Source organism: Manis javanica, chromosome 10 (assembly GCF_040802235.1).
Source record: "Manis javanica isolate MJ-LG chromosome 10, MJ_LKY, whole genome shotgun sequence".
Taxonomy (NCBI): domain Eukaryota; kingdom Metazoa; phylum Chordata; class Mammalia; order Pholidota; family Manidae; genus Manis; species Manis javanica.
This window is the reverse complement of record NC_133165.1, coordinates 54,908,816-54,932,444: the sequence shown is the minus strand read 5'-3', so window position 1 is coordinate 54,932,444 and position 23,629 is coordinate 54,908,816. Positions and strand designations below refer to the sequence as shown.

The window sequence follows — 23,629 nt, the reverse complement described above, 5'->3', positions numbered from 1 at the left end:
GGGGGGGGCGGGGGGGACTTGATAATATGGGTGAATGTAGTAACCACAATGTTGCTCATGTGAAACCTTCATAAGATTGTATATTAATGATACTTTAATAAAAAAGTCTTTAAAAAAAAGGATAAGCTTCTTTTGTTCTTAATAGAGAATACAGAAACACCAGATGGAAATGGGGCTTGACATCATACACTTACTTGATGACTGTTTATCCACATCAGATAGAACGTAAGCTTCATGAGGAGAGATTTTGTTTTATTCATCAGTGGGTCTCCTGGGATAAACATCTGTTAAATTTGTGAAGTATCTTAATGCGCTCAACAAACCAATGAAGAAGGAGCAAATTGACTCCTATGTGACAATGAAGAAACTGAAGCCCCAAAATGAAATTTATCCAAGGCCACACAGCTAGTCAGCGGCCTGGCCCACCTTCCTACTAACACTAAAGGCCACGACTGACTAGCAAGCAGTATTACTTCATTTTAGAATGAATGAATGCAGGTCAACTCTACAGAGACTTTCCCTGGATTCAGTTGAAATTCAAAAGACAGAGCACAGGCCGGCCTAACCTATCTCCCCGCCTTGCATTTCCTTCTCCTTCCCAGGTGAGATAGTGATGGAACAAGGACTGCTGAGCTTTGGCGATGAAGGAAAGGCAGGCAGCCCCCAGGCACCATCTCTTAGAGGCAGGCGGGACTCCAAGGAATGTGCTCCAGGAGAGATGGTTCAGAGTCTCTGTTTCAGCTTACAAACTTCAATTGGTTGCTAAGAGACTGTACAAAGGGAGGCCCATTAGAAGACCTCAGAACCCACAGGCAGTTTCATAATCCCAGACCTTTCCTTTGGAGAAATGCAAACAGTGTAAATCTTAAGCCCAGCCCACAATCTGTGCTGCATGTGATAAGGGGATTTCCACTGGGCTCCCAAGGAAATCCCATCTCATGGCGGATGGGCTGTGGAGGAGCCAAGGGGTCTGGGGAGGGTTCTTCTTTCCATGCCACTTCCAAGCACTTAAATATTAATTAACATGCAATCCAATCCCCAATCTGCAATAATACATGCTCAGCATCCACACTAATTAATTCAATGATCCTGATGGGTTATTTCCAGCATCACTTTTCTGGCATTTCCAGTCAACAATCAAGAAGAGCATTTATTTTATGGCCCCAAAGGTTGAAAAACCATGACGTTTTCTAATCAGGTTGGGTAAGTGCTTCTCACTGCTGGACCTGCTTCTTGATATGTGCTTATCAAACCTAATTCAAAACACGGGGCCACTAATTTCTAAGCAACCTCTGGGTAGTCCAGCACATCCCAAACCAGCTTTGGTTGGATCTCCTGGTTTGGACAAGAATACAATTCCTGGTCAGCAGAGAAAGGCAGGTTTTATCATTCAATGTTCAAAATGTTAAGTAGTGTCGCCAGAATAGCTAAACCATAGCTTCTTTTTTTTTTTTTTTTTGAGAGGGCATCTCTCATATTTATTGATCAAATGGTTGTTAACAACAATAAAATTCTGTATAGGGGAGTCAATGCTCAATGCACCATCATTAATCCACCCCAAGCCTAATTCTCGTCAGTCTCCAATCTTCTGAAGCATAACGAACAAGTTCTTACATGGTGAACGAATTCTTACATAGTGAATAAGTTCTTACATGGTGAACAGTGCAAGGGCAGTCATCACAGAAACTTTCGGTTTGGATCATGCATTATGAACTATAAACAATCACGTCAAATATGAATATTCGTTTGATTTTTATACTTGATTTATATGTGGATCCCACATTTCTCACTTTATTATTATTATTTTTATTTTTATTAAAATGTTGAAGCGGTAGGTGGATGCAAGATAAAGGTAGAAAACATAGTTTAGTGTTGTAAGAGAGCAAATGTAGATGATCAGGTGTGTGCCTGTAGACTATGTGTTAATCCAAGCTAGACAGGGGCATTAAAACATCCACGGATGCAGAAGATTTCTCTCAAAACAGGGGGGGTGAGGTTCTAAGCCTCACCACTGTTGATCCCCAATTTCTCACCTGATGGCCCCCCTGCGACTGTGCCTGTCTTAGGTTGTTCCTCCCTTGAGGAATCTTACCCATCTCTGGCTAACCAGTCATCTTCCGGGGCCACACAGGGAGATGTAAAGTTGGTAAGTGAGAGAGAAGCCATATTGTTTGAAAAGGTTAGCTTTTTACTTTTTTGCAGATTTATGCCCTGTGGCTTCTATGCCCAGCATTTGTCTTGAGATATCTTTACCACTTGGAGGAATTATGATACTCGGTAAATTCGATATGAGGCACAAATTCTATTTAAGGGTTGTAATTAGGAAGGAAGAAAAGCTATTGAGGTAGCCGATGGAAGAAAACATGGGAGGATTGATCATTTCTTTGACATATCTTCTTGTAGAGTAACTTAAGCATGTATAGGTTTTAAACTACTAATTAAATTGCATACACACATTAACATAATAGGAATACAGTTACATAACCAAAGCAGATCTATAATTACCAGCCATCTCCAGTGAAGCCAAGAAAACCAGTTAGGCACCCTAGGCATTTGTGAAAATTTGTCTATGATGTAATGGATATTGTCCAACTGTACTTGAACAGTCTGAGAGAAATCAGACAAATTAGAACAACCCATTCCTGGGAACTGTTCACATCCCATATGTTCTTTCAACAGTAGATAGTCTGTAGTTGTAAGATTTTGGAGCGCTACAACTTGCACTTCTCCTAATTCTTGGTTGAGTTCCAACAGTATAGATCCAGTCAAATTTGTTGTTTTACTGAAAGCACAGGCCAGCTTAGATATCTCCTTCTTCACTCCAATGGCAAGTCCAGGAACAGGTGGGATGGATGCAGCTACAACTGCAGCATCGCCTGGATCTGTGTTGAGGTTTTTTGATGATCATCTTCTGGTATGAGTCTTACAGAGAGTGCTGATGTTGGAAGTTCTTCTTCATATCGTATCTTAGTTCATTTTCTGGGTAGCCAAATTAGGCTTTGATCCTCTGTATAAACACAAACAGACCCTTTGCCCACACTTTGATATGCCCTTTATACCATTGTGTAGAACTCATTGGAGGTCACCACACAGGAACTGCTTTTTTTTTTTAAGAGAAAGGAATATTATCAGAAAAGTGTACCTCCATAGCCGATCATCTGACACCCTTTAAGTGATCAAATTAAGGATATTTAAAGCATGCATTAATCGTTGATTTACAGTTAGTTTTATCCTATCAAGGAGTAATCCCCCTTTTCTTTCTTTTTTTTATCTTTAATCTACACTTACATGAAGAATATTATGTTTACTAGGCTCTCCCCTATACCAGGTGCCCCCTATAAACCACTTTACAGTCACTGTCCATCAGCATAGCAAAATGTTGTAGAATCACTACTTGTCTTCTCTGTGTTGTACAGCCCTCCCCTTTCTCCCTCCCCCCCATGCATGCTAATCTTAATACCCCCTTTCTTCTTCCCCCCACTTATCCCTCCCTACCCACCCATCCTCCCCAGTCCCTTTCCCTTTGGTACCTGTTAGTCCATTCTTGGGTTCTGTGATTCTGCTCCTGTTTTGTTCCTTCAGTTTTTCCTTTGTTCTTATACTCCACAGATGAGTGAAACCATTTGGTATTTCTCTTTCTCCGCTTGGCTTATTTCACTGAGCATAATACCCTCCAGCTCCATCCATGTTGCTGCAAATGGTAGGATTTGCCCTCTTCTTATGGCTGAGTAGTATTCCATTGTGTATATGTACCACATCTTCTTTATCCATTTATCTACCGATGGACATTTAGGTTGCTTCCAATTCTTGGCTATTGTAAATAGTGCTGCGATAAACATAGGGTAAACCATAGCTTCTTAAGCCACAGCTATCACAGTGAGTTACCTAAATAAATATTTATTGCCTATGTATTTACAGAGCATGTCCTATGTTCCAAACAGTACTGTTCAGAACAAGACAAAATGGAGTCGCTTTTGCTAAGCCCCACATCACCAAACCAAGACTTAATTACAGTTTGGGCTCTCTCAAAAATGGAATCTTAAAAAAGAGCCAATCATGAATCCTCTGATCAGTACTAGTGAGATCATCTGCCTGTCCTAAATGAAAGTAACTTTGCTGTGCCCAATCTGGGTTTTTTGACCTAGTATAATTTCCTTGTTATAAAACTTCCTGCTCCTTTCTGCTTATAAAAGTCTTTCATTTTGTAAAGCTGCTTGGCGCTCCTTTCTATGAGCTAGATTGGGTACAGTCCAAGTCGTGAATCATTGAATAAAGCCAATAAGATCTTAAAAATTTACTCAGTTGAATTTTGTTTTTTAACAGTATTCAAGGGGATTAGGGTACCACAGGGAACCAGAGAGAGAATCCCATTCCCTTGGAGTGTACACTGTAATGGAGCAGAAAGGTAGTAAACAGATAAACATGTAAACACCAGGCTGTTTATGACAAGGGCTGTGAAGATAATAAAGCAGGTGATACGACAGAGTAATGACAAGGGTGACCACACATCCCGCTTCAACCAGGACTACCATGCATTGAACCTATTGTCCTGGCTTAATTGTTATCAATCCCTCTTTCACTTCTATAAGTGCCCTAGATTGGACAAGAAATTATATGGTCACCTCAAATGTGACCATATAGTGGTAGGCTACATGAGACAAGGTGGTCAGGGAAGGCCTCTCTGAGGTGGTGGCCATTTTGCTGAGACCTGGGTAATGAAGATAAGTCATAAGGGGAAGGGTATCCTGGGCTGGCAGAACCACCATGCAGTCTGGAGGGAGGAACGAGCTGGTTGCTTTGCAGGAGCAGAGAGAAGGCGAGCTTAGCAGAAACCTGATGAACATGAGGGAGAGAGTCAGAGGGACTGTACACTTGGCAGGGGTCTGTTCATGTGGAACCATGAAGACTTGGGGACACAGCTTAAATTTCATTCTAAGTGGTATGGGGAGCATTGTCAGTTTCAAGCAAAGGGCTCACATGAGTCAAATTTTTTAAAGTCGACTCTGTTGCCATATACAGAATGGGTTTTAAGGGGCCATGAACGGAACAGAAGAATCAGATATAATGTGATTGCCGCAGCCAAGGTAATGGAAGGTGGAGGCTCAGAAAAGGATGGTGGTAGTTGAGATGAAGAGACAGGAATGGACTCAGACACGTTTTGGGGGCAGAGCCCCTCGGACTTGCCACTGGGTTGGATGTACAGGGCGAGGGAGAAAGGGAGGAACCCTGTTTTGACTGGAGCAGCTCTTGGACCAGGATGCACAGAGCCCAAGAGTGGAAAGGAGATGAGGCTCGGTGCTCAGATGGTCCAGAAAGCTGGTCAGTGCTGGCTGGCGACTGACAGCGATCAGTACGAGCCAGGCGTTGTCCTAAGCACCATACACCTGCATCTCACTGAGCCCTCCTAACAGCCCCACCAGGGTAGACACTGAAGGGGAGCAGAATCTGCCACCCCTAAATGTGCATCTTTGGCAGAAGGGTTGACTGAGGCTGCATTCTTTTTTTTAAGAAACAGCAGCTATAAGGAACATTCTGAAAGCTAAGTAGAAGTTACCCTTTTGTAAAGAGACATATATTATAAGGGATATCTCCATCTGTGAAGGTGTCTCTCTCCATTCCAGGAAGTCATGATGCCTAAATCCTCAGAAATTCTTACTGAAGGAGAGGGTAATGACTTCGATCTGCATAACAACTTATTCTGGTTTACTGTGTTTTTCTGGGTTTCTCCCATAACTGCCCCATTATGGCTTTTGTCCTTAGCTGGAGATGGTACTGAAGGTGGTGGCTTGGGCCATTTCAGGGACTGTTTCCCTGGGTCTCTCCCATGTATACAGAAGATATCCATATTATTAAACTGCTGCTCATTTTTCTCCTGCAATCTGTCATTTATTACTGGGGGAGAGGGATCTCAGCCAAGAACCTAGAAGGGTAGAGGGAAAATGACTTCTCCTCCCCTACAACATTATTACTGCCTCTGTTTTACAGGTGAGGGCAAAGCTCCTCAGCGATGATACCTCATCTGCACAAGTGGTTAAGCTGCAGTTGAAGGATGAGCACCAGGATCCGTGTAACACCAAATCCTAGAGGATCGAGGATGGAATGACACACATACATGCACATAGGTGCGCACCAACGCCCCTCAGCCCAGGTCTAGGAATGAGGATTACCTTCAGTAAACACATGAAGTGGTTGGGTGGAACTGTTTGAAAGAAATACACAGTCCCAACATAGAGCCACTTCCACCGGGTCAAGTCACCAAACCGGGGCTTACTATCTCACCTAACTGCTGTTTCTACCTCCCCCAGAAATGAATGTAGGCACTCAGGAATTTTCCAGTCAGCATTGATAAGGCAATGTCACATTGCCCTCTCCATCCCAGAGGAAGGTGAGGTAATCCACCTAATGAGACCCTTTTGTCCCCAAATGAAGGTGACCTCACCCAAAATAATTCTTTTTTCTGTGTAAGACCTCCTTGTTCTGCCTTTAAAAACCCCTCCCTTTCTGTCACCCTTCAGAGCACGGCTCTACTTCTAGAGGGGATGTTGCCAGATTCGAATCACTTAATAAAGCCAGTTAGACCTTTACATTTATTTGGTTGAATTTTGTTTTTGAATGGACTTAATCCCAGGGAAATACTACAGGACGGTATCTGGCAGGGAGTTGAGGAGAGAGGAGCGTCCAGGACCGTGACTCTCCTTTCAGATTCTAAAGATCAGGAAACTTAGTCCAAAGTCCTTCAAAGCACCGCTGAAAGAGCCTCCAAAGACAATGTTTAGAAACAAATTCAACTGAGCGAATTTTAAAGATCTTACTGGCTTTACTCAACGATTCATGACTGGGGCAGCATCCCTCCCCGCAGATAGAAAGGAGCTCCAAGGAGCTGTACAGAGTGGCAAACCTTTCCAGGCAGAGGGAGCGGGAACGAGGAAGGCGCACTAGCAAAACGGGATCCTTCAGGGGAGGCAGGGGTCTGTGAGGCGGGGGACCTGACCCGTGCTGATCAGCAATGGGGCTGGTTTAAGATTCCTCTTCCGGGAGAACTGAAACTGTAAGCCAGTCTCTGTTTAGGGACGCAGGACTTAGCCTAAGCATCTCCACTCTGGGTGCATTATCTTCTTTTCAACAATCATACAGCCTACAGAAAAGGCTTAGAATGAGGGAGTCAGCTTCTGGCATGGTGCTGGAATCGCCTGGCTCAATAGAGCTCTTTTCAGGAAACTTAAATTTTCAACGTGAACTGAATTTTTCCTTTTGAAATCCCAAACCCTACTAAGACTCCCCAGCCCTGAAGCAGACAGAACACTGATGTCAGAAAAGACTTCCAAGGGCCCACTGCATGGACCGAAGCTTGTTCACCACTGGAGAGTTCCAGCCTCCTGGAACATCAGTTCTACCCAGATGGGGCTGCCTGCTGCAAACCCAGCTGTGGGTCTCACCTTAGGAATGTCTGGCTTTAATCCCAACTGGTACTGACCAGGCCAGCCTTTGGGCACAGCACCCCCATTTCTCCCGGGGGCTACGATCTCCCCCACCACCTGGCAGGGAATTATCTTATTAGCTGAAATGCAATAAAGGTTGGGCTCTGGGAGGAGAGGAGGGCATCCACCGTGGTCTCAGGAAATAACAAACCCTATTAGCAATGACACTCAGGTCAGGCAGGAATGTGACAGGAGGGACGTGCCGAACCTGTCAGGTTACGTGATACAAAATGGGTTCACTTTCAGGTTTCTAGAAGGGGGATCAGTGCCACGATTCTCATATGCTTTTAGCCTCCATCAGAGAGTGGGGCCAGCCCAGGGGTTGTCAGGCTGCCTCCCCGGCCCCCACCAGTCCACCCAAAGCAGAGTGTTTGGTCTGTGTTCTTTAATCAGATAGAGCTGCAGTCTCAGCACGGGTGATGCCACCTCCCAGGGAGTGCTCTGCGGATGTGTGGCGCTGTTTGTGGCTGCCACAGTGGTGGGCATTGGGCACTGGGTGTCTGGAGGGTCGGGTCCCTGCCACCAAGACAATAATCGGCTGCACAGAACCACCCCATATCCCAGGTGACTTTCTAATGACCCTCTCAGGTTGATGAAAAACTAATTTATAAACTCCATTTTCCCTATGAACCATGGATTAAGTCATAACCCTCACTTTGTCTAATGCAGAACTTTACCAACAGCTGTTCCCCATTTCAGAAACTTCCATCACTGGTGACGACGTCACTCAAGGGATTAGATCCTCAAAAAAATGCACGGGGGCCAGCTGGCCTCTGTAGGTGCCTCACTCATGCTAACTCTAGGTGTGGGGCAAGCATCTGCCGGCTTCATCACATCTGCTGTATTCATGGTCAAGCAGTTCCATATTAAAAGACACATTATTTTATAAAACTTACTTTCCTTTCATTCTCCCTTATAATACAGTCAGGGCAATATATTACATTTTTATAAAATTGGGTGTATGAGTTATATAACCGATGAATTTCATTTCAGGATAGGAGGGGATGTCACAAAACACTAGTTAAAAAAAAGAGGGCACTGGGTCTGACAAGCTTGGGAACAATAGAAGTACAGAGAGACATTGTGAAAGAAAAATTTTGAAAATCACCCCAGGAAGCCATTTTCAGTCTTGCTACCTTCCTTCCCAGTCATCTTCCCCACACATGCCCACTTTTGAATAGCTGCCATTAGACTTCAGGTATACATAAAGTGGCATGAGAGGGTGGCTCTTTGCAGCCTCCTCCTAAGGAAACCCACGTAATGGACACAGAAGCTGAGCCTCAGAGAAGTGATGCATCTCTTCAGAATCTGTGAGTGACTGACTGGGCCCAGTGTCCATGTTACCTTGGTTCCAAAATGGGCTACTGCCAAACCAAAGTCTATTTTCATAGTAATGTTGTTAGTTTTCACTGGTGCAAATGGGATAAGAGTAACAGGGACCAAGTATTTGGCAAAGGAGAAGATGGTGGAGATGGAGAAAAAGAGTTAACAGAGGGGGAGATGGTGGTGAGGAGGTGGTGGGGGTGGTGAGGGAAAAGGGTAAAGACAGCGGGAGGAGAGAGAAGGAGAAGGAAGGGGGCGATGAGCCAGGTAGGTGAGAGACTGAAACGGAGCCAGCAGACCGAAGCTCAGTGGAGGGGATCTCCAGCAGCTCTGACCAGCAGCAGCTCCACCCAGGGGCTGCATGTGGACCTGGACACCACCTCCAGCATCTACCCCTGATCCCAGCTAAGCCTCAACAACTGTCTGGTCACTTTGCTGTTTCATTCAGCTTTCTAGTCTTAACACAATCTTTTTCTCTCTCCCTGTTTTATTTCAGACCAGCAGGGCTAGGGGAAGTTCTTGGAACCTATCACTGCATCCAGGGCTCTGCAGAGCTCCCCCAAATTCTGGGGTGGTAGAGACATAATTCCTGTGCCATGCAGATCAAATGGACACAGGATGCCGGTGGCCCTGGCTTTAGGAGCTGGCAAGGGATGGGCCCTATGCCAAGCAGTTCAACTAACTTTCCTTTCTTCCCTCTGCTCTTCCTTGCTCTCTACAGCCTGCATGGCTGCTGCCATTCACATCTACTCTTGCTTAACTGAGTTCCTTTCTTGCTGGCACTCGTTTGACCTGATCGAGAATTCTTTCCCACATCAGGGCTGAGGTTTCACCTAGTGCGCAGGGAGAGGCCTCTCTGACTGCCCCAGGTGGTCCCTCTCCCAGGGTAAGTTCTCTGGCCCTCTCCCTCCTCTTTTGGCGTCCCCATTCCCAGCCAGCTCTGTCCTGTTCATCTCGGTATCACTCCAATGCCCTGTCCCTCCCCCTGCACTCCAGCATGCACCCCCTTCTCCTGAGTGAACATGACACCCACTTTCTCTTTTCATCTTTCCCGTGACAAGGTTTTTCTCTGAGACATTTCCTGGGGAGGTTTGATAGCCAAAGGACCACCGTCCTCACCTCTGTCTTCCATGGAGTCCTCCTCCTGTGCTGGGCTCCTGGTCACCATCTCCTCACAGTGTCCCTCAGCCTCCCCTTCTCAAGGGACTCGCACTGGGAACCCAGATCATCAGGACTTTCTGGCATTTTATCTCTGCCTTCTCCCTCCTGCTGTCATTCCTTTACCTGAAGAATCTCATCTGAAGCAGCCACTTACCCAGTGGCCTTCCCATCACCTGCATGAGTTGACCCGTCCCAGTACCTGAATCCAGAACCTATCGCTTCCTGCACTGACACAAACTCATTTGTTTTCTTATTTTTTAACCAATCAAAGTTAATTTATGTAAGTCCTCTCCTGCCATTAGCAAGGGGACAGAAGAACAGCATTCAGCTGGAAAGGGAAAGAGATGGAGAGAGGGATGCAGAGGGGAAGAGGCAGAGGAGGAACAGGGCAGGGCAGGGCAGAGGGGAGGAAGGGAAGATGGTGGGCAGAGAGCTGGTGGAGACAGAGGAGGAAGGGGAGGCCCAGAGGAGCCCTAGGTCTGCTATTTCTGGGACCAGAGGAGAGTCACTTCTCTCTGTCTGCTTTTCCATTTGCTTGTCTGCCTGACCAATTGCACAAAGTTGTCATAGGCCAACCAGCACAACAGATGGGAGAAAACTCTGGAAAAGCTCAAAGGCCTGTCACAAAAGTGGAAAGGGACACATTGTAACTTCCTTACGGACCCCATTGGACCGGATCCTCCAGGCAGCAAGCCCACGTGTGCATGTCTGGGTGTATCCTGCCTGTGCCTTTGCTCACATCCCCATCCACACAGAGGTAATCTGGGAGCAAGCAATTGACATCCATCTACCACCAAGTAACCCGTGTACCAGGGTTTCTCCCCTTTCTATTTCTGTTCCTGTGCTGTGAGACAGCCCTGGCCAGACCAGAGGGATGTATGAGGCCATTTGTCATTGAGGTCTGTTGAATTTTATTAGCAATTTTCTCCTTTGTTAGCCATTTCACATTGCATAGTAGCATTTGTTTTCATATCATATTAGCATTCATCACAAAAGGCTAATCCCATTAGCACTTTTCACTTTGTATCAGAGAAAACAAATAATCGCTTGGTGTCAATGCACTTCTGTAACAAGGAAGGCCTTTTTGTCTGTTGCTTTTCCACTCACTCCAAGTCTACCCCACCTCTCTCTGCATAGCTACCTACCCACAGGGGAAAACCCACAGATTCAGACTCTATGAACTGATTTGAATTATTCCAGAGCTAGGATTTGCCCTTCCAGAAATTTCCACTCATTCATTTAATTAATATTTATTGAGCACATACCTGTACCAGGAGGTGTGCTATATGCTGGAGAGACAGTGGCAAATGCGGTTCTATAAAAAAGGCAAATCAATCTTTTCCTCAGGCTGCAGTAAATTACAAACAAATTGCAAGGAAAAGTTTAAGCACACTTTTTTGGATCACCCACAGTTGTTCAGCTGTCAACAAAATTGCTATGTCAGTTTCAATGCTTTTCACCTCCATCTCTTCATTAAAACAGATCCTTTAAAGAGCTTTCACAGGCAACATTCCATTAGCCTAGTTAGTGCACCTGGGTAAACTTAAAAGAAATAACCCTACATTTTCAATATATTCCATAGTTCAAGATTTTCCTTTTTTTCTGATTGTTTCTGAACAAGCAAGATACTTTTTGCATTTTGCGGGTTATAGGTGTAGATGTTTAGAGTATGCCTGATTCAAATTTTTTAAGAGCTACTTTCTTACATTTCAGATTATTCTCAAAGTAAAATGGACTACTCCTCATTTTTTAGGTTCAGATACTGGAATTATCACAATTCTGGTAAATGCCTTATTAGTAACCTGACCTTCAGTCCTGGGTTTGTCACTTCCGAGTCCCCATGGCTACACAGATGACATGTAAAGGTGGAGGGAAAACACTTTGCAAACTTAAAGCTCTCTACAAATGTTCAGGGCTGTGATTATGAATCACATTGATGTCTCACACCAGGGAGTAACATGATGAAGACCAAGAGGTCTTAAATATTTTAGGGTAAAAGAAGTTTTTAGATGTCTGGTGAAGCCTTATGGGCCCCATCTCAGAAAAATTAGGTTTTTGGATGCATAATGTAAAATGCATAGTGATTCAAAAGAAACTTACTATGTTGACGTACAATCACCACAATACTTTAAAAAATTGTTTAATGGAAAACTTCACCCAGTTGAATGACTAGTCGGTCTAGGAATGACCAAAACTCTCCAAAAACTTTGTAAAGAAATCACTTATTACATCCATATAGCTCAAGGTAAAGAGAGGCCTGGTCCATAAAGGTAAGATTAATACGTATCTTAGAGTAAAGTCACAGAGAATAAATGAGGTGATGCCTATCAGGTGCCTGGCTCAGAGTAAGCGTTTGACAAAACAGGGAGGGAGGGCAGGCGGAAGGTGGGCACAGGCAAAGGAAGGAGAGAAGGGACTTCCATGAAAATGGAAGATAGCTGGGAATTAAGGGAAAGAGCTCCCAGCTCCCACTCTGCCTGCCTCTGAGTGCCCCCCTCCCAGCCTAGCCCCTAGAAGAGCTCTGGGCCCTCCTCCCGGGGTCTCCCAGGCAAACAGCACCTCCAGGAGTCCCACGCCAGCGCTTGGTGCTTTCCCAAGCCTCCTCTTCCTTTTACACCTGTTGCCACAGGAATAGAGCTCCTGTACAGGCCAAAGACTGGCAGAAAGAATGAGGAGAGGGGAGAAAATCCATCCTCCCGCGCTCGTGTATGCTCCCTGGAAAATGATCCCTGGCCTTGGATATATGGAAGTTGAAGAGCTGAAAATGCCGGTTGCCATGGCGACGTTTTGCCTGCCACCCAGCGACTGGTGGTGTAAGTTCACTTTCCTTTGGGTGTCGCAGCCTAATGAGCTGTTATTTTTGTCAGTGTGGAGGAAGAGCCCACACGTGAGGTTTCTGGCGGTGATTGCAGCCCCTGCGGACTCAGTTAATTTTCATAGACTGCAGAGAGAGAAATGGCTGGGTCCCCGTCATAAATAGTCTCGGGAAAGTTGCCAATGTTGAAGTGAGAGTGAGAGGAAATGTTGGAGCGCCCCCCCCCCACCCCCCCGGACTTCTCTCTTCGGTAATTTCAGTTTCTCTAGCAATTGCAAAACTTATTTGGGTTGGAGAAGGCAAGCGAGGCAGCAGTTAACCCACACCGAGCAGTGGCCCTTGGTGCCTGGGGCAGCGGACTTTGCTCGCCCATCATGCATACCCCCGGGGGCCTGTGCATACTGGCAGGGTCAGCTCTGCACTGTCATCATCCCGCATCGGCTGGTACTGCCCACTAGCAGAACGGAAGGCAGGTCGGGACATGTGGGTGCCTTCTGATCTGTTTCTCTATCTCCACACCCAACTGTGTCATAATTAGACCAGCCCGCTTGGTGGATTCGGCCGATTCCCTAAAGACCTCCAGGAAAGAAATTCCATGTTCCCACAAACCTGGAAACCAGAAAGCTATCTTGCTGCAATTTAAACCAATTTGTTTTCAATTCTGATTCTTAGATGAGCTGAAGTTAACCTGTGTTATAATATGAATCGCTCAATTTATATTCTCTCTCTCTCTCTATTCTTCTTCTTTTTTTTTTTTTTTTAGCTTCCTGCACCATGTGTTTTTGAAAATTGAAGACTCCCTCCTCTTCAGGAAAGAGGAAAGCAAATTTTTCACTAATAATAATGTGGGCTCCATTCTTGGGAGAAACTAAGCCCTTCCTGAGGGGCTGGTGGTAGGGATGGGTTGATAATACAGCAGATGTGTTGAGGGCTAAAGAGTATGTAGGGAGTGTGGATGGAAATTTGATGCTAATCTGGGAAGAGGAAAAAAGTCAAACAACACTGGTTTGGGGCTGTAAATACATTGAACCTAATCCCAAAAAGCTGTCTTAGGAGGTATAGTGGGCATTTTAAAATTCTTTTGGACCACTCTGATATCTTTCCTTTTTTGGGAGATTTCTCCACATTATGGAGAAGCTTAAAACTTTTTTTCCCAGCTGCCTCTGCAGCAAGGGCACAGGCATGTGGCATAGATGCCACCAGTCAGTCACAGTCTGTATAAAACATTGAAATAAGAGTTCACTGCCACAGAGAACCCATTCTGGAGAAAGGAGGAGCAGAAATGCTCAGCTTCCAGAGATTTCTGTGGTAGAACCCCATGCCCTGTGCCAGCAGTTGGACCAGGGTGTCTGGGTCAAGGTAGCCACATTGGGAACCCCACTTGCCTAAGGCTGCAGTGTAATTTCACCTATGCTCCTGAATCCATGGCCTCTAAGCCAGGTTCTCTGGAGATATGTGCATGACAAACACCTTGATAAAATCACTATGCATGCATGCATGTATGTATGTGTTTGCTATAGCTTATTGGAGGTACAGTCAGGCTGGCCTGAGGAATTCTTTGGAAAGAGAATATACATCAGTTCCCTCATGAAACAGGTCCCAACTCCCACCTAGGAAACCGTGTTCGGGATGATCGTTGACACCACATACAATAGAGTGTTGCTCAGCCATCATGATCACAAACTTATAGTTAAATTAGAGTTGATAAAGCCTCACTTCCTGGAGATAAGCATTTTCTGGCGTCCAGGGAACTTGCCTTTGGCTGAGATGGCTCAGGTATATGCTCCTTGTTGTAGACCCGCTGACTGGCTGACCGGACCGGAGCCTTTCCCAGGTACGCTGCATTATCTGCCTGGACCTATCAGCTCCAGCACAGGGCAAATGTGTTCATGTGAGTGACATAGAAGGACGGCACTCACTCAGATGTGGACGCCTTGCCAGCATTCTTTGTTATTTATGAGCTCCACATATGTAGGCATCGTCCAGCCTGAGAGGAGAGCTGCTCTTGTGCATCAAACACCACATAGGCAGAGCTGGAACAACACATCCTTTTTGCTGTCTTCCATTTGAGCTCAGAGATGCAGGTCAGGCATCAGAGATGACTTGGCAGAAAGGTGACTTAGGACATTCTTACGGTATCAGTAAGTTAGGCAAGACAATGGCCCTTGGTGGTGCTAGGCTCAATGGTGGCCTGCCAAGGGGAGGAGGTGACAACGTCCTTGCCTCATTAAACTGACCAGTGGTTTCTGTTGCTGTCAGCTGAGATGTCTAACTGATGCAGAAGGGCTTGGCTACTTGTGTTTGTAAATAAACTTTTATTGGGATGCATGCTCATTTATTTACATCTTGTCCTGCTTTTGCATTGCAATGGCAGAGTTGCATAGCTGCAACACAGACTGACCCACAAAGTTTGAAATATATACTCTCTGGCTCTTCATAGAAGTCTGCTGACTCTTGGTCTAGGACATTACTACTCAAAGTGCAGCCTGGGGAAAAGCAGGATCTGGGGACTTATAAGAAATGCAATTGATCAGGACCCAACCCAGACCTACTGAAGCAGAATGTCTGGGTGGCGGCCCCATAAATGTGTGTGCTAACAAGCTCTCAAGGTGGTTCCTATGCACATGAACATTTGAGAAGTGCTGTTCTAGAAAGCTTGTCCTTCATATGGCACCTCAATCTGTCAGGTTGAAGATGTGATGTTTCTAGTTTTACCCCTGAAATTACCCAAAACATATCTAATCTCTCCTTTTTCCAATGGCCTTCAAGAGATCTGAAGGGTCTCTTCATTTCCTGGGAGTCTTTTTATTCTGCTTGATTTAGGGACTAATTTCCTAAAAAGGTTCTCCATCCATTCCTCCATCACTTCCATTCCGGCCCTCTAAGAGGCTGTAGTTTATTAATGCTCTTCGAGCTATGTTGCCTGGACTCTATACCACCGGGTATTTTTGCAGGACCGACATAAATGTACTCTTATGTGGTAAGCAAACAGCAGAGTGCTTAAATACTGGGGCCTTGGAATCAGACAGGTGGATTCATACCCTGGCCTTGCAGTATTAGAGGCATTACCTTGGCCGAGTTACTTAATCTTTCCAGATTGGGAAGTGAGCAAAGTAATTACAGGGCCCCACCTCATGGGGCCATAAGAGTTAAATGAGATAATGCACAAATATCTGGCTCTCGACTAATATCAAGAGAGTGATGTTCTTACTAACCAGTGGCCCATCACAGACATTTTACCTGTTTAGTTACTGCTGTGTCTAAGCCAAAAAGGGAGCAGGAAATAGCTGTCTCCACACATGAGTCTGTGGTTGTGCCCCCTTGAAGGGTGTTGCCAGCTCTCCATGTGCCCCCAAAGCCCTTAGCTTCCTTTCCATTATTTAGGATTTTCTAGTCATCATTCTATTCTATTGCCTTTCCCTGGTTGTCATTAGCACTTCCAGTTCCATTTAACAGTTCAACAGTTACTGAGTGTGTGTGATGTGCCAGGCACTGTACTAAGCACCTGGGAGACAGAAGTAAACAAGAGGACTTAATTCTTGAGACTGTCTCGGTGTAGGGCAGCATTTAGCAGGGGAACCCCTTTCTCCAAACAAGGTGTTTTGCAGAAATACACTGAAAAGAGAAAGTGGGGATGTTCTAGTTGAAGCCAGAACTCTACCCACTGAGCTTCCTCCTGAATCCCATTCTCCAACTCCCCCTAAGAGACCCTGAGGAGTCCTCCCAGGGCTCCAGGCACCTGCAGAATAAAAACTGAAGACCACTGGTCTGTGTGGTTATGTGCTGCAGAAATCAGGCAGGGCTGGGCTTTTAAAGCATTTCTTCCTGTGTGTCCTCCCTCTCTCTTGAGGACTTGAAGGGAAATCTTTCTGGTTCTTCTCTGATTCTGTTTCCATGTCTGAGCAAACCTCTCTGAAAGGGTTTATCTTTCCTCCTTATGTCCTGTTCCCTTCTGCGTCTCTCCTCAAATCACTGTCTCCTGTAACCTGCAGAAACCCAGGGAGGTTGGGAGGCAGGGAAGCTGGCAAACATAGTGACCTGCAGAAACCCAGAGGCATAGGGAGGCTGGCAGGCAGGTAGGCTGGGAGGCATAGTAACTTGCAGAAACCCAGAGGTGTAGGGAGGCAGGGAGGCTGGGAGGCTGGCAGGCATGGTGGGCAACTGGGAGTTTTGTCTGGTCAGTGTCCCTTCCTTCTGCTGTTGCAACACCCAAGTTGTTCCAAGAGGGACCGACCACCTTCCTCCTGCTCTCAGGGCATGTCATTCAGCAGGTGATGACTTCACAAGTCCAACAGCGAGCATGTGACACCACCTGGCCAATCAGAGCACCACATCCCCTGGCCTCAGTGACTGGTTTAATCTTGGGCAAGGGATCCAGTCAGAGCTGAGAGCAAAGCAGAAGGCTTTTCTGCTGACCCTGAGCTGTGAGTAGCAAGCCTGGTTCTCCCAGGGCAGAGAGGGAATATGGGTGGTCCCAGATGTGCACTTGCCTTGGTCCTGTCAGCACTTCATCCCCCAGACAGGGAGGCAGGTGAAAAAGGCCAGGGACCCAGGGTCCAGCTCTACGGGCAGTCCTGCACCAGACTTCCACTTAGTCAAGATTTGTGCACTTACCCTTAAAAAGACACCCCTCCCCAACATGAGATTTATATAGTTTAGTAGTAAAGACAGTGGCCTCTGTCTCCAGGCAGTTAGCCAGACCTGGTCTACGTTCCTGCCTCTGCCAATCACAAACTGCGTGAACTTGAGCAAGTCACGTAGCCTCTCAGAGCCTCATCTCATCATCAGTAAATTGGGAATAAGATACTAGCACTTCTGTCATTGACTATTGTGAAGATTTAAAGAGCTTGTAAAGGTAATGTGTTTTATCACAGTACCTGGTACCTAGTAAACATTCTGAAATGTCATTGTTAGCCCCAAAAAGGAAACACCAAGAGGAGTTACCCAGGCTCTAGAAGGCCATGAGTTTTCCACGGGCTGTGGATGAATGTTAGAGTAGGTGGGCAAATGGCAGCTGGTTTATTCCAACACTTAGAAAGAAGAGGGATAGCAGGACAGTGATGACAGGAGTATAGAACTGTAGGAAATGACTTATGACTTAGTCTTCAAAGAGCTGCCACTCCTGGACAGTAGCCATTTTATGCGTGACTGTCAGCTTTGACAGGCGGGAAGTGGCCAATCTTTGTAGATGGGCAGGTAGTGTAGCCCTCACATTATCATGCTATAAATTAACATTGCAACATGAAGTTAGTATTAAAATGCGGCTGGAGTCAATTCCGCCCCTCCCTCTTCAGTCCCGCCTTGCAGTTATTGCCCTCTGATTCTTACTGAGCAACCAATGAATCCACCTGGTTTCCAGTTTCATTGCCAGCAGGAAGAATAACGGGGGATTCTGCTCATCCCCAAGTAATAACTCAAAACAATGGTGGTGTTTGTGCCAGTGGCTGGCTCCTTGTTGTTCCACTCTTGGTCATTATTATTGGCTTCTATTGTAAGCTCAAGCAGTGTTTGAAATCGCAACCCCTTTCATTTCTGCTCTGCTTTGAAGGCAACAACTCTGCACAGCCCACGAGTGAGGAGACTTCTTCCTCCATTACTTGACGCTACATTACAATAGAAGTTGCACAACTCCAAAGGATGCTTTGACTTTAAAGTATTCGTGATCTATTTGTGCAATACACATGTTAAATTAGAAATTCACTTGTCACTCCCAGATAATAATGTTCAGAATGGCACTTCCGGCATGAATCATTATCTTTGGCCTGGAGTTGTTCCACCGATGAATATGCATGAGCCCAGAAAAGTAGGGGAAGAGAGATTTGCACAACCTGTTTCCCGGATGAGCCTCAGATGGCTCGGTTCACTGTTCTGAGTTGGAGCTTCCAGAGCCAAGCCCAGCATCCACTTCCCCACCCACAGCTCTTCCAGTCTCCTCTGAACACCTGCTGTGTGTTGACGGGCCCAGCACTAGTGGAGAGCTGCTGCGGCTTGTCTGATCAGGAGCTGGGAACCTAGCAGAGGGTGAGAAGGCAGAGGAAGTGGAAGTGGCCTCACAGTGCCCTCCAAAAATTCCAGCTGGAGCACTGAGAAGCCATGAGAGATGCCTGCTGGCTCTGCCTCCAGGAAGCAAAAATTAGAAACAGGAATCTAAAGAGTGATTAACTTCAAAGAGAGATGAACGCTCTAAGCTGGCTGCAGAGGTGGGGAGGGACACAGGTGCTTCCCATATGAGCAGTTGACTATCAAATAAAGAAGGATGGGATCAGGACCCTGGAGTTCCCCAGCAGCTTGGCCACATCTGCACCATGTCCTGGCTTTAGGTCTCTGAAGCAAGATCTCAGCTTCAGTCTCTAAGGCAGAACCCATTTCCTGCTACAGGGAGCAGTTCTTCAGAGTATCCCATTCTGCTTGGATTGGTTTTGCATCCGATCAAATGTAGATGCAGAGGCTCTGTCTTGAATGCTCTGCAGCGATTGAAAGTGATCATGTTTATGGAACAGCTACTCTGTTCTAAGCACTGCGCCAAATATTACAATCATTTCTGAAATGTATGAATATCCTCTCCTCGGCCACAGCAGCCACTGCCTCGGTGGGACTGGGATAGTCATGGTAGAAACAGAGAGAAAGGAGAAATGTCTAGCTTTTGAGTCTCAAAACGGGTTCTCAATGCCCATCACAAGACAGGAGAGAGAGAGAGAGAGAGAGAGTCTATATATATACATCTGCGTATATCTCCAGAGAAAGAGAACCTGTATATACTATTTTATATATATACACATATATAGGTGTGTGCATGTATATATATATCCTACTTTATATATACACACATATATTCATGCCATATCTGTAGATATATCTTCTACTGGTTTCCTTTCTCTGGAGAACACCTCGCATGCATACATAACATGATTTATTATAGGAATTGGCTCATGCAACTGCGGAAGCTGGGGACTCCCATAACCTGCCATGGGTAAGCGGGAAAGCTAGGGCTGTAATTCAGTGCAAGTCCAAAGGCTCAAGAACCAGGAGCCACAGTGTCCAAGGGCAGGAGAAGATGGGTGGCTCTGCTCAAGCAGAAGGCAAATGCCCCCTTCCTCTGCCTTCCTCTTCTACTCAGGCCCTCATCGGATTGGATGTCGCCCCCTATGCCAGTGAGGGTCATCTTCACTGCTCTGTAGATTGATTTCAGATGCCAATCTCTCCCAGAAACACCCACGCAGACATAATATTTATGACCTATCAGGGTCTCCCTTCCCCCAGTCAAGTTGACACATAAAATTAACCATCACAGTGATCGCTTTACAGTGGACCCCAGCGCAGGACACCCTGGGTCCGATGAAACCCAGAATCCCACAGTGAGGGCCAGAGGGGACAGCGGGTGGCACTTGGACAGAGCCACTTCTCCTCAGCTTTGAAACACCCAAACTTCTTTATGAGCCCAGATGCCACCTTCAAGGGGAAGAGGAGAGAGTCCTAGAGACAGGAGCTGACCCACACTGGAGGGCTTTGACTGCTTACTGATTCCTCGCCAAGACGGAGGTCACTTGAAAAATGTGATGCAGAACCAGTATCTCCCTCACACTGCTGTCCCAGGCACCAGCCCACACCCTTCCCAGGGCAAGGACTTGGAGCACAATGAGATTGGTCAGGGGAAACAGAGGAGGTTGCACAGATCTCTCACTCATCTGAAGTCTAGTGAGGAAATTCCACGTCTGCATGTGCAGCCTGGTCCAGGGCTTCAGAGGACCCCAGGGCAGCATGCTCCTACCAGGCAGGGCTGGAAGTGTGGCCTGCTGACACACAGTCACCGCTCTTTCAGCAGTGTGCAAAGCTGAGCTGGGCAGGGGCCGTTGCCATGCGTGCTGTGCCACGGTCTCGCTATCCTTACTGGCCTGGAATCTTCTTGTTTCATCTTGTTTTCTCATTCTTTCAGGGCAAGCCCTGAAGTGGCACTCGGTCTAATGCAAGAGTGACAAGGACAGATCATTGGACTCTAAGATGGGAAGAGGCCCATCAGAATTACTTCAGAAGGCTCTGTGGGTCCTGACAGAGGAGAACTCTGTCTGCCAAGTGGAAATTAGAGCGATTCGTGGCAGGAGGGGCATTGACAAGTGAGCGGCATCCTGGCTACTCAAAGTGTGGTCCATGGACCTGCAGCCTTAACATCACCTTGAAGCTTGTTAGCAAAGCACAGTCTCAGTCCTACCCCAGATCTACTGAATCAGATTCTGCATTTTAACAAGGTCCCCAGGGGATTTACATGCAAGTTAAAGTAAAGGAGAAAACAAGCCTGGCATTTTACTATGAGGTATAGAGCTGGGAGAGGCTCAGGCCCTATGGCCCCTCCATGAGCCAACAGGGAGCAGCGGAAAGCCTGCCTGCTCACCCCCTCGGGGTTCCCTGAGCCCGAGCAGTGTCATAACCTTTCCAGGACGTAATCAAACGAAGTCCCCTGAGGCACCAATGCACAGACTGTGAAAATCAGATTTTCCTTTAAATCAAGCCTTACAAAGTGTTCAAAATAGACTTAGAAGTGCCAGAGAATCCCTCCTGCTAAGGAGACCAGAACAGCACTGAGCAAAAGAAGACCTTGTCAAAGGGAGAGAGCCCCCAAGGGTGCACAGCCAAGACCAAGGGTCAGAGAGGGCACCGGGGTGGGCGGCCAGCCGGGGAGGCAGGACAGGGGAGGTGCAGGAGGCCTGGAGAGGGAGAAATGGGAGAGAAGGAGAAGAGACATGGAGAAAGGGGGACAGCAGGAAAAACGCGCGCGAGAGAGAAAGGGAGGTCGGAGTCCGAGCGGAAAGGACAGAGCAGGAGAGGAAGAAAGGCAGGCAGGGGCCCTGCTGGACCTGCTCTGCTCACTGGTGCTGCCCGAAGCCAATCAGATAAGGACACAGAGAAGAAGCCAATCAGATAAGGACACAGAGAAGCTTCCCTGGCCCAGGACCCACGGCTTTTTGTAAGTGGCCCCCACTTCGTTTCCCACCATGGCCACCACCCTGCCCAGCAGGCTCCTCACTCTCTCGCACTCCACTGCCCTCCCTGCCTTATGGGGCAACTGCCATGTGCCCTTCAAGCCCCAAGACCGGTCCCAACTCCAGCCCTGTTCCTGTCCTCACTGGCTTCAGACAGAATGAACTGCTCTGCCCTCCATGCACCTTAGCAACTCCTGCGATCACTTCCTCTCTGGGGCCACATACCTCCCCAGGGTAGGTCCTCGTTTACTTGACTGTCTCTGCTCTCACACCATGAGCTCCTTGAAGACAACGGGGAGGTCTTATTCAATTGCGTAACTCTGGCACCTACTACATGCTTTATCACAGAGGTGGCAGTAGGTAAGTTTGGTAGAGTGGTTTTATTCTTTCTGAGAGATACTGAAAGAAAACAGTATCACAGCCTCAAAAGTTACTGTCATTTTCCTTAGTGTAAATGAGTGGAAGGCCACAATCTAGATTCCGTAAGACCAAAATGTGATCAAAACATTGCCACTCTCCATTTCCATGTCAGTGGCAGACATCACCAATCAATCAGAGTACTCTTTCCCACTGAGCCTGCGTGTGACTTCAGAATCTCTCCTAATGCCACTGTGACCCAGACAGATACTGTCAATTGATCAGAGTTAGCTTATTGATCCCTATCATCCAGGCATTCAGAAGAATTAGTAAAATTCATTTTGTTGCCTAAAGATATTTTTACATGCCATGAACACTTATGAATATATATATATGTACATGTTTATAATAACTACTAGTAACATTCATTGATTGTTGTGTGGAATCCCTTTCAGATATCACCTCAATAAATCTTCAAACAACCTCATGAGTTTTGTTCTACTGTTACTCCCAATTTACAGAAGAGACAACTAAGTTTCAGAGAGATTCTGTGGCTGCCCATGGTTAGTAAATAGAGTGAAAATGTAAAGCTTTGTTTGTCTGAAGTCAAGATCAATGTTCTTAACAATTATGCAATAGTGGATAAAAGTCTTCAATAGGAAAAGCAATTAGCAAAAATTCCATGACTTCCTTTCAAACTTATTTTTAATGTGGCCATTATCTCTGTCACTATGAATCATTTCTTCATTTTGTCATCAACTTTTTAAAGTCATATCAGAGAGCCAGATTCAGTCATCTCTTCTGTGAGTCCACATCTTTGAAAACAGGTTATTTGTCATCCTAACAGCTGTCACTTCCTGAGAGCTTACCATGTGCCTGGCACTGTGCTAAGTATAGGTGGATTACCTCATCTAATCCTCAGTATATCCTATGGAAACGACTAATTATCAGATGCAGAAACCGAGGTTTAGAGAAGATTTAAAATCTGCTCAAGACTGTGCAGCTGGTAAGAGCCAGGAATTGAACTCAGGCCATTTGCCTCCATCCCTAAATCCCCACACAGTGCCTCGCTTGGTCTTGGTGTAGCTCGCATTCTAACACAGCCATAAACATGCAGGAAAAAAAAAAGACATAATGTATTCCACAATGCATAACGTTTATTTTTGCTTCCTGGTAGAATTGTTCCCCGGTACTGACTTACTTAGCAAAATGTTAGGCTTTTTTAATCCCATCTTTTTGCTTTAGTTAAACTAATTGCCATTCTTTGTCTATAATTTTCAAATTCCCATTTTCCACTTCAAGTCTACCAATGTAAGCCTACACTGACAAGGAGAAGAGACCTCAGCAGTGGCTGTAAGTGGGCCTCTTCCAGCTGACATTCTCTCTCCACCTGCCTGGTGGTAGGAGCCATCGCAGCCTGATAATTTAAGCTCCATGGGTCCATGCCGTTCAGCTTCTATGAAGCTACAACCTTCTCAACAAGGATATCATGGTTTTGTTCTCTTGAGGGAGAGTTGGTT

At 46.1% G+C, this 23,629-nt stretch overlaps 1 long non-coding RNA gene across 2 annotated transcripts in view; it reads right to left on the bottom strand.

Annotated features, from left to right (window-relative positions):
- LOC108383248 (uncharacterized) overlaps positions 1–23,629 on the bottom strand; it is a 274,618-nt gene that overhangs the window by 58,902 nt on the left and 192,087 nt on the right. Inside the window, exons 5-6 of one of the 2 annotated variants that reach the window (XR_012122305.1) lie at positions 3,531–3,826; positions 1,146–3,099 (exon numbers count right to left, since the gene is read on the bottom strand). The exons of the other annotated variant lie outside the window; for it this stretch is intronic. This is a non-coding gene — a long non-coding RNA (uncharacterized lncRNA). Of the gene's footprint in view, positions 1–1,145; positions 3,100–3,530; positions 3,827–23,629 lie in introns of those variants that run through there. 2 annotated transcript variants of the gene reach the window in all.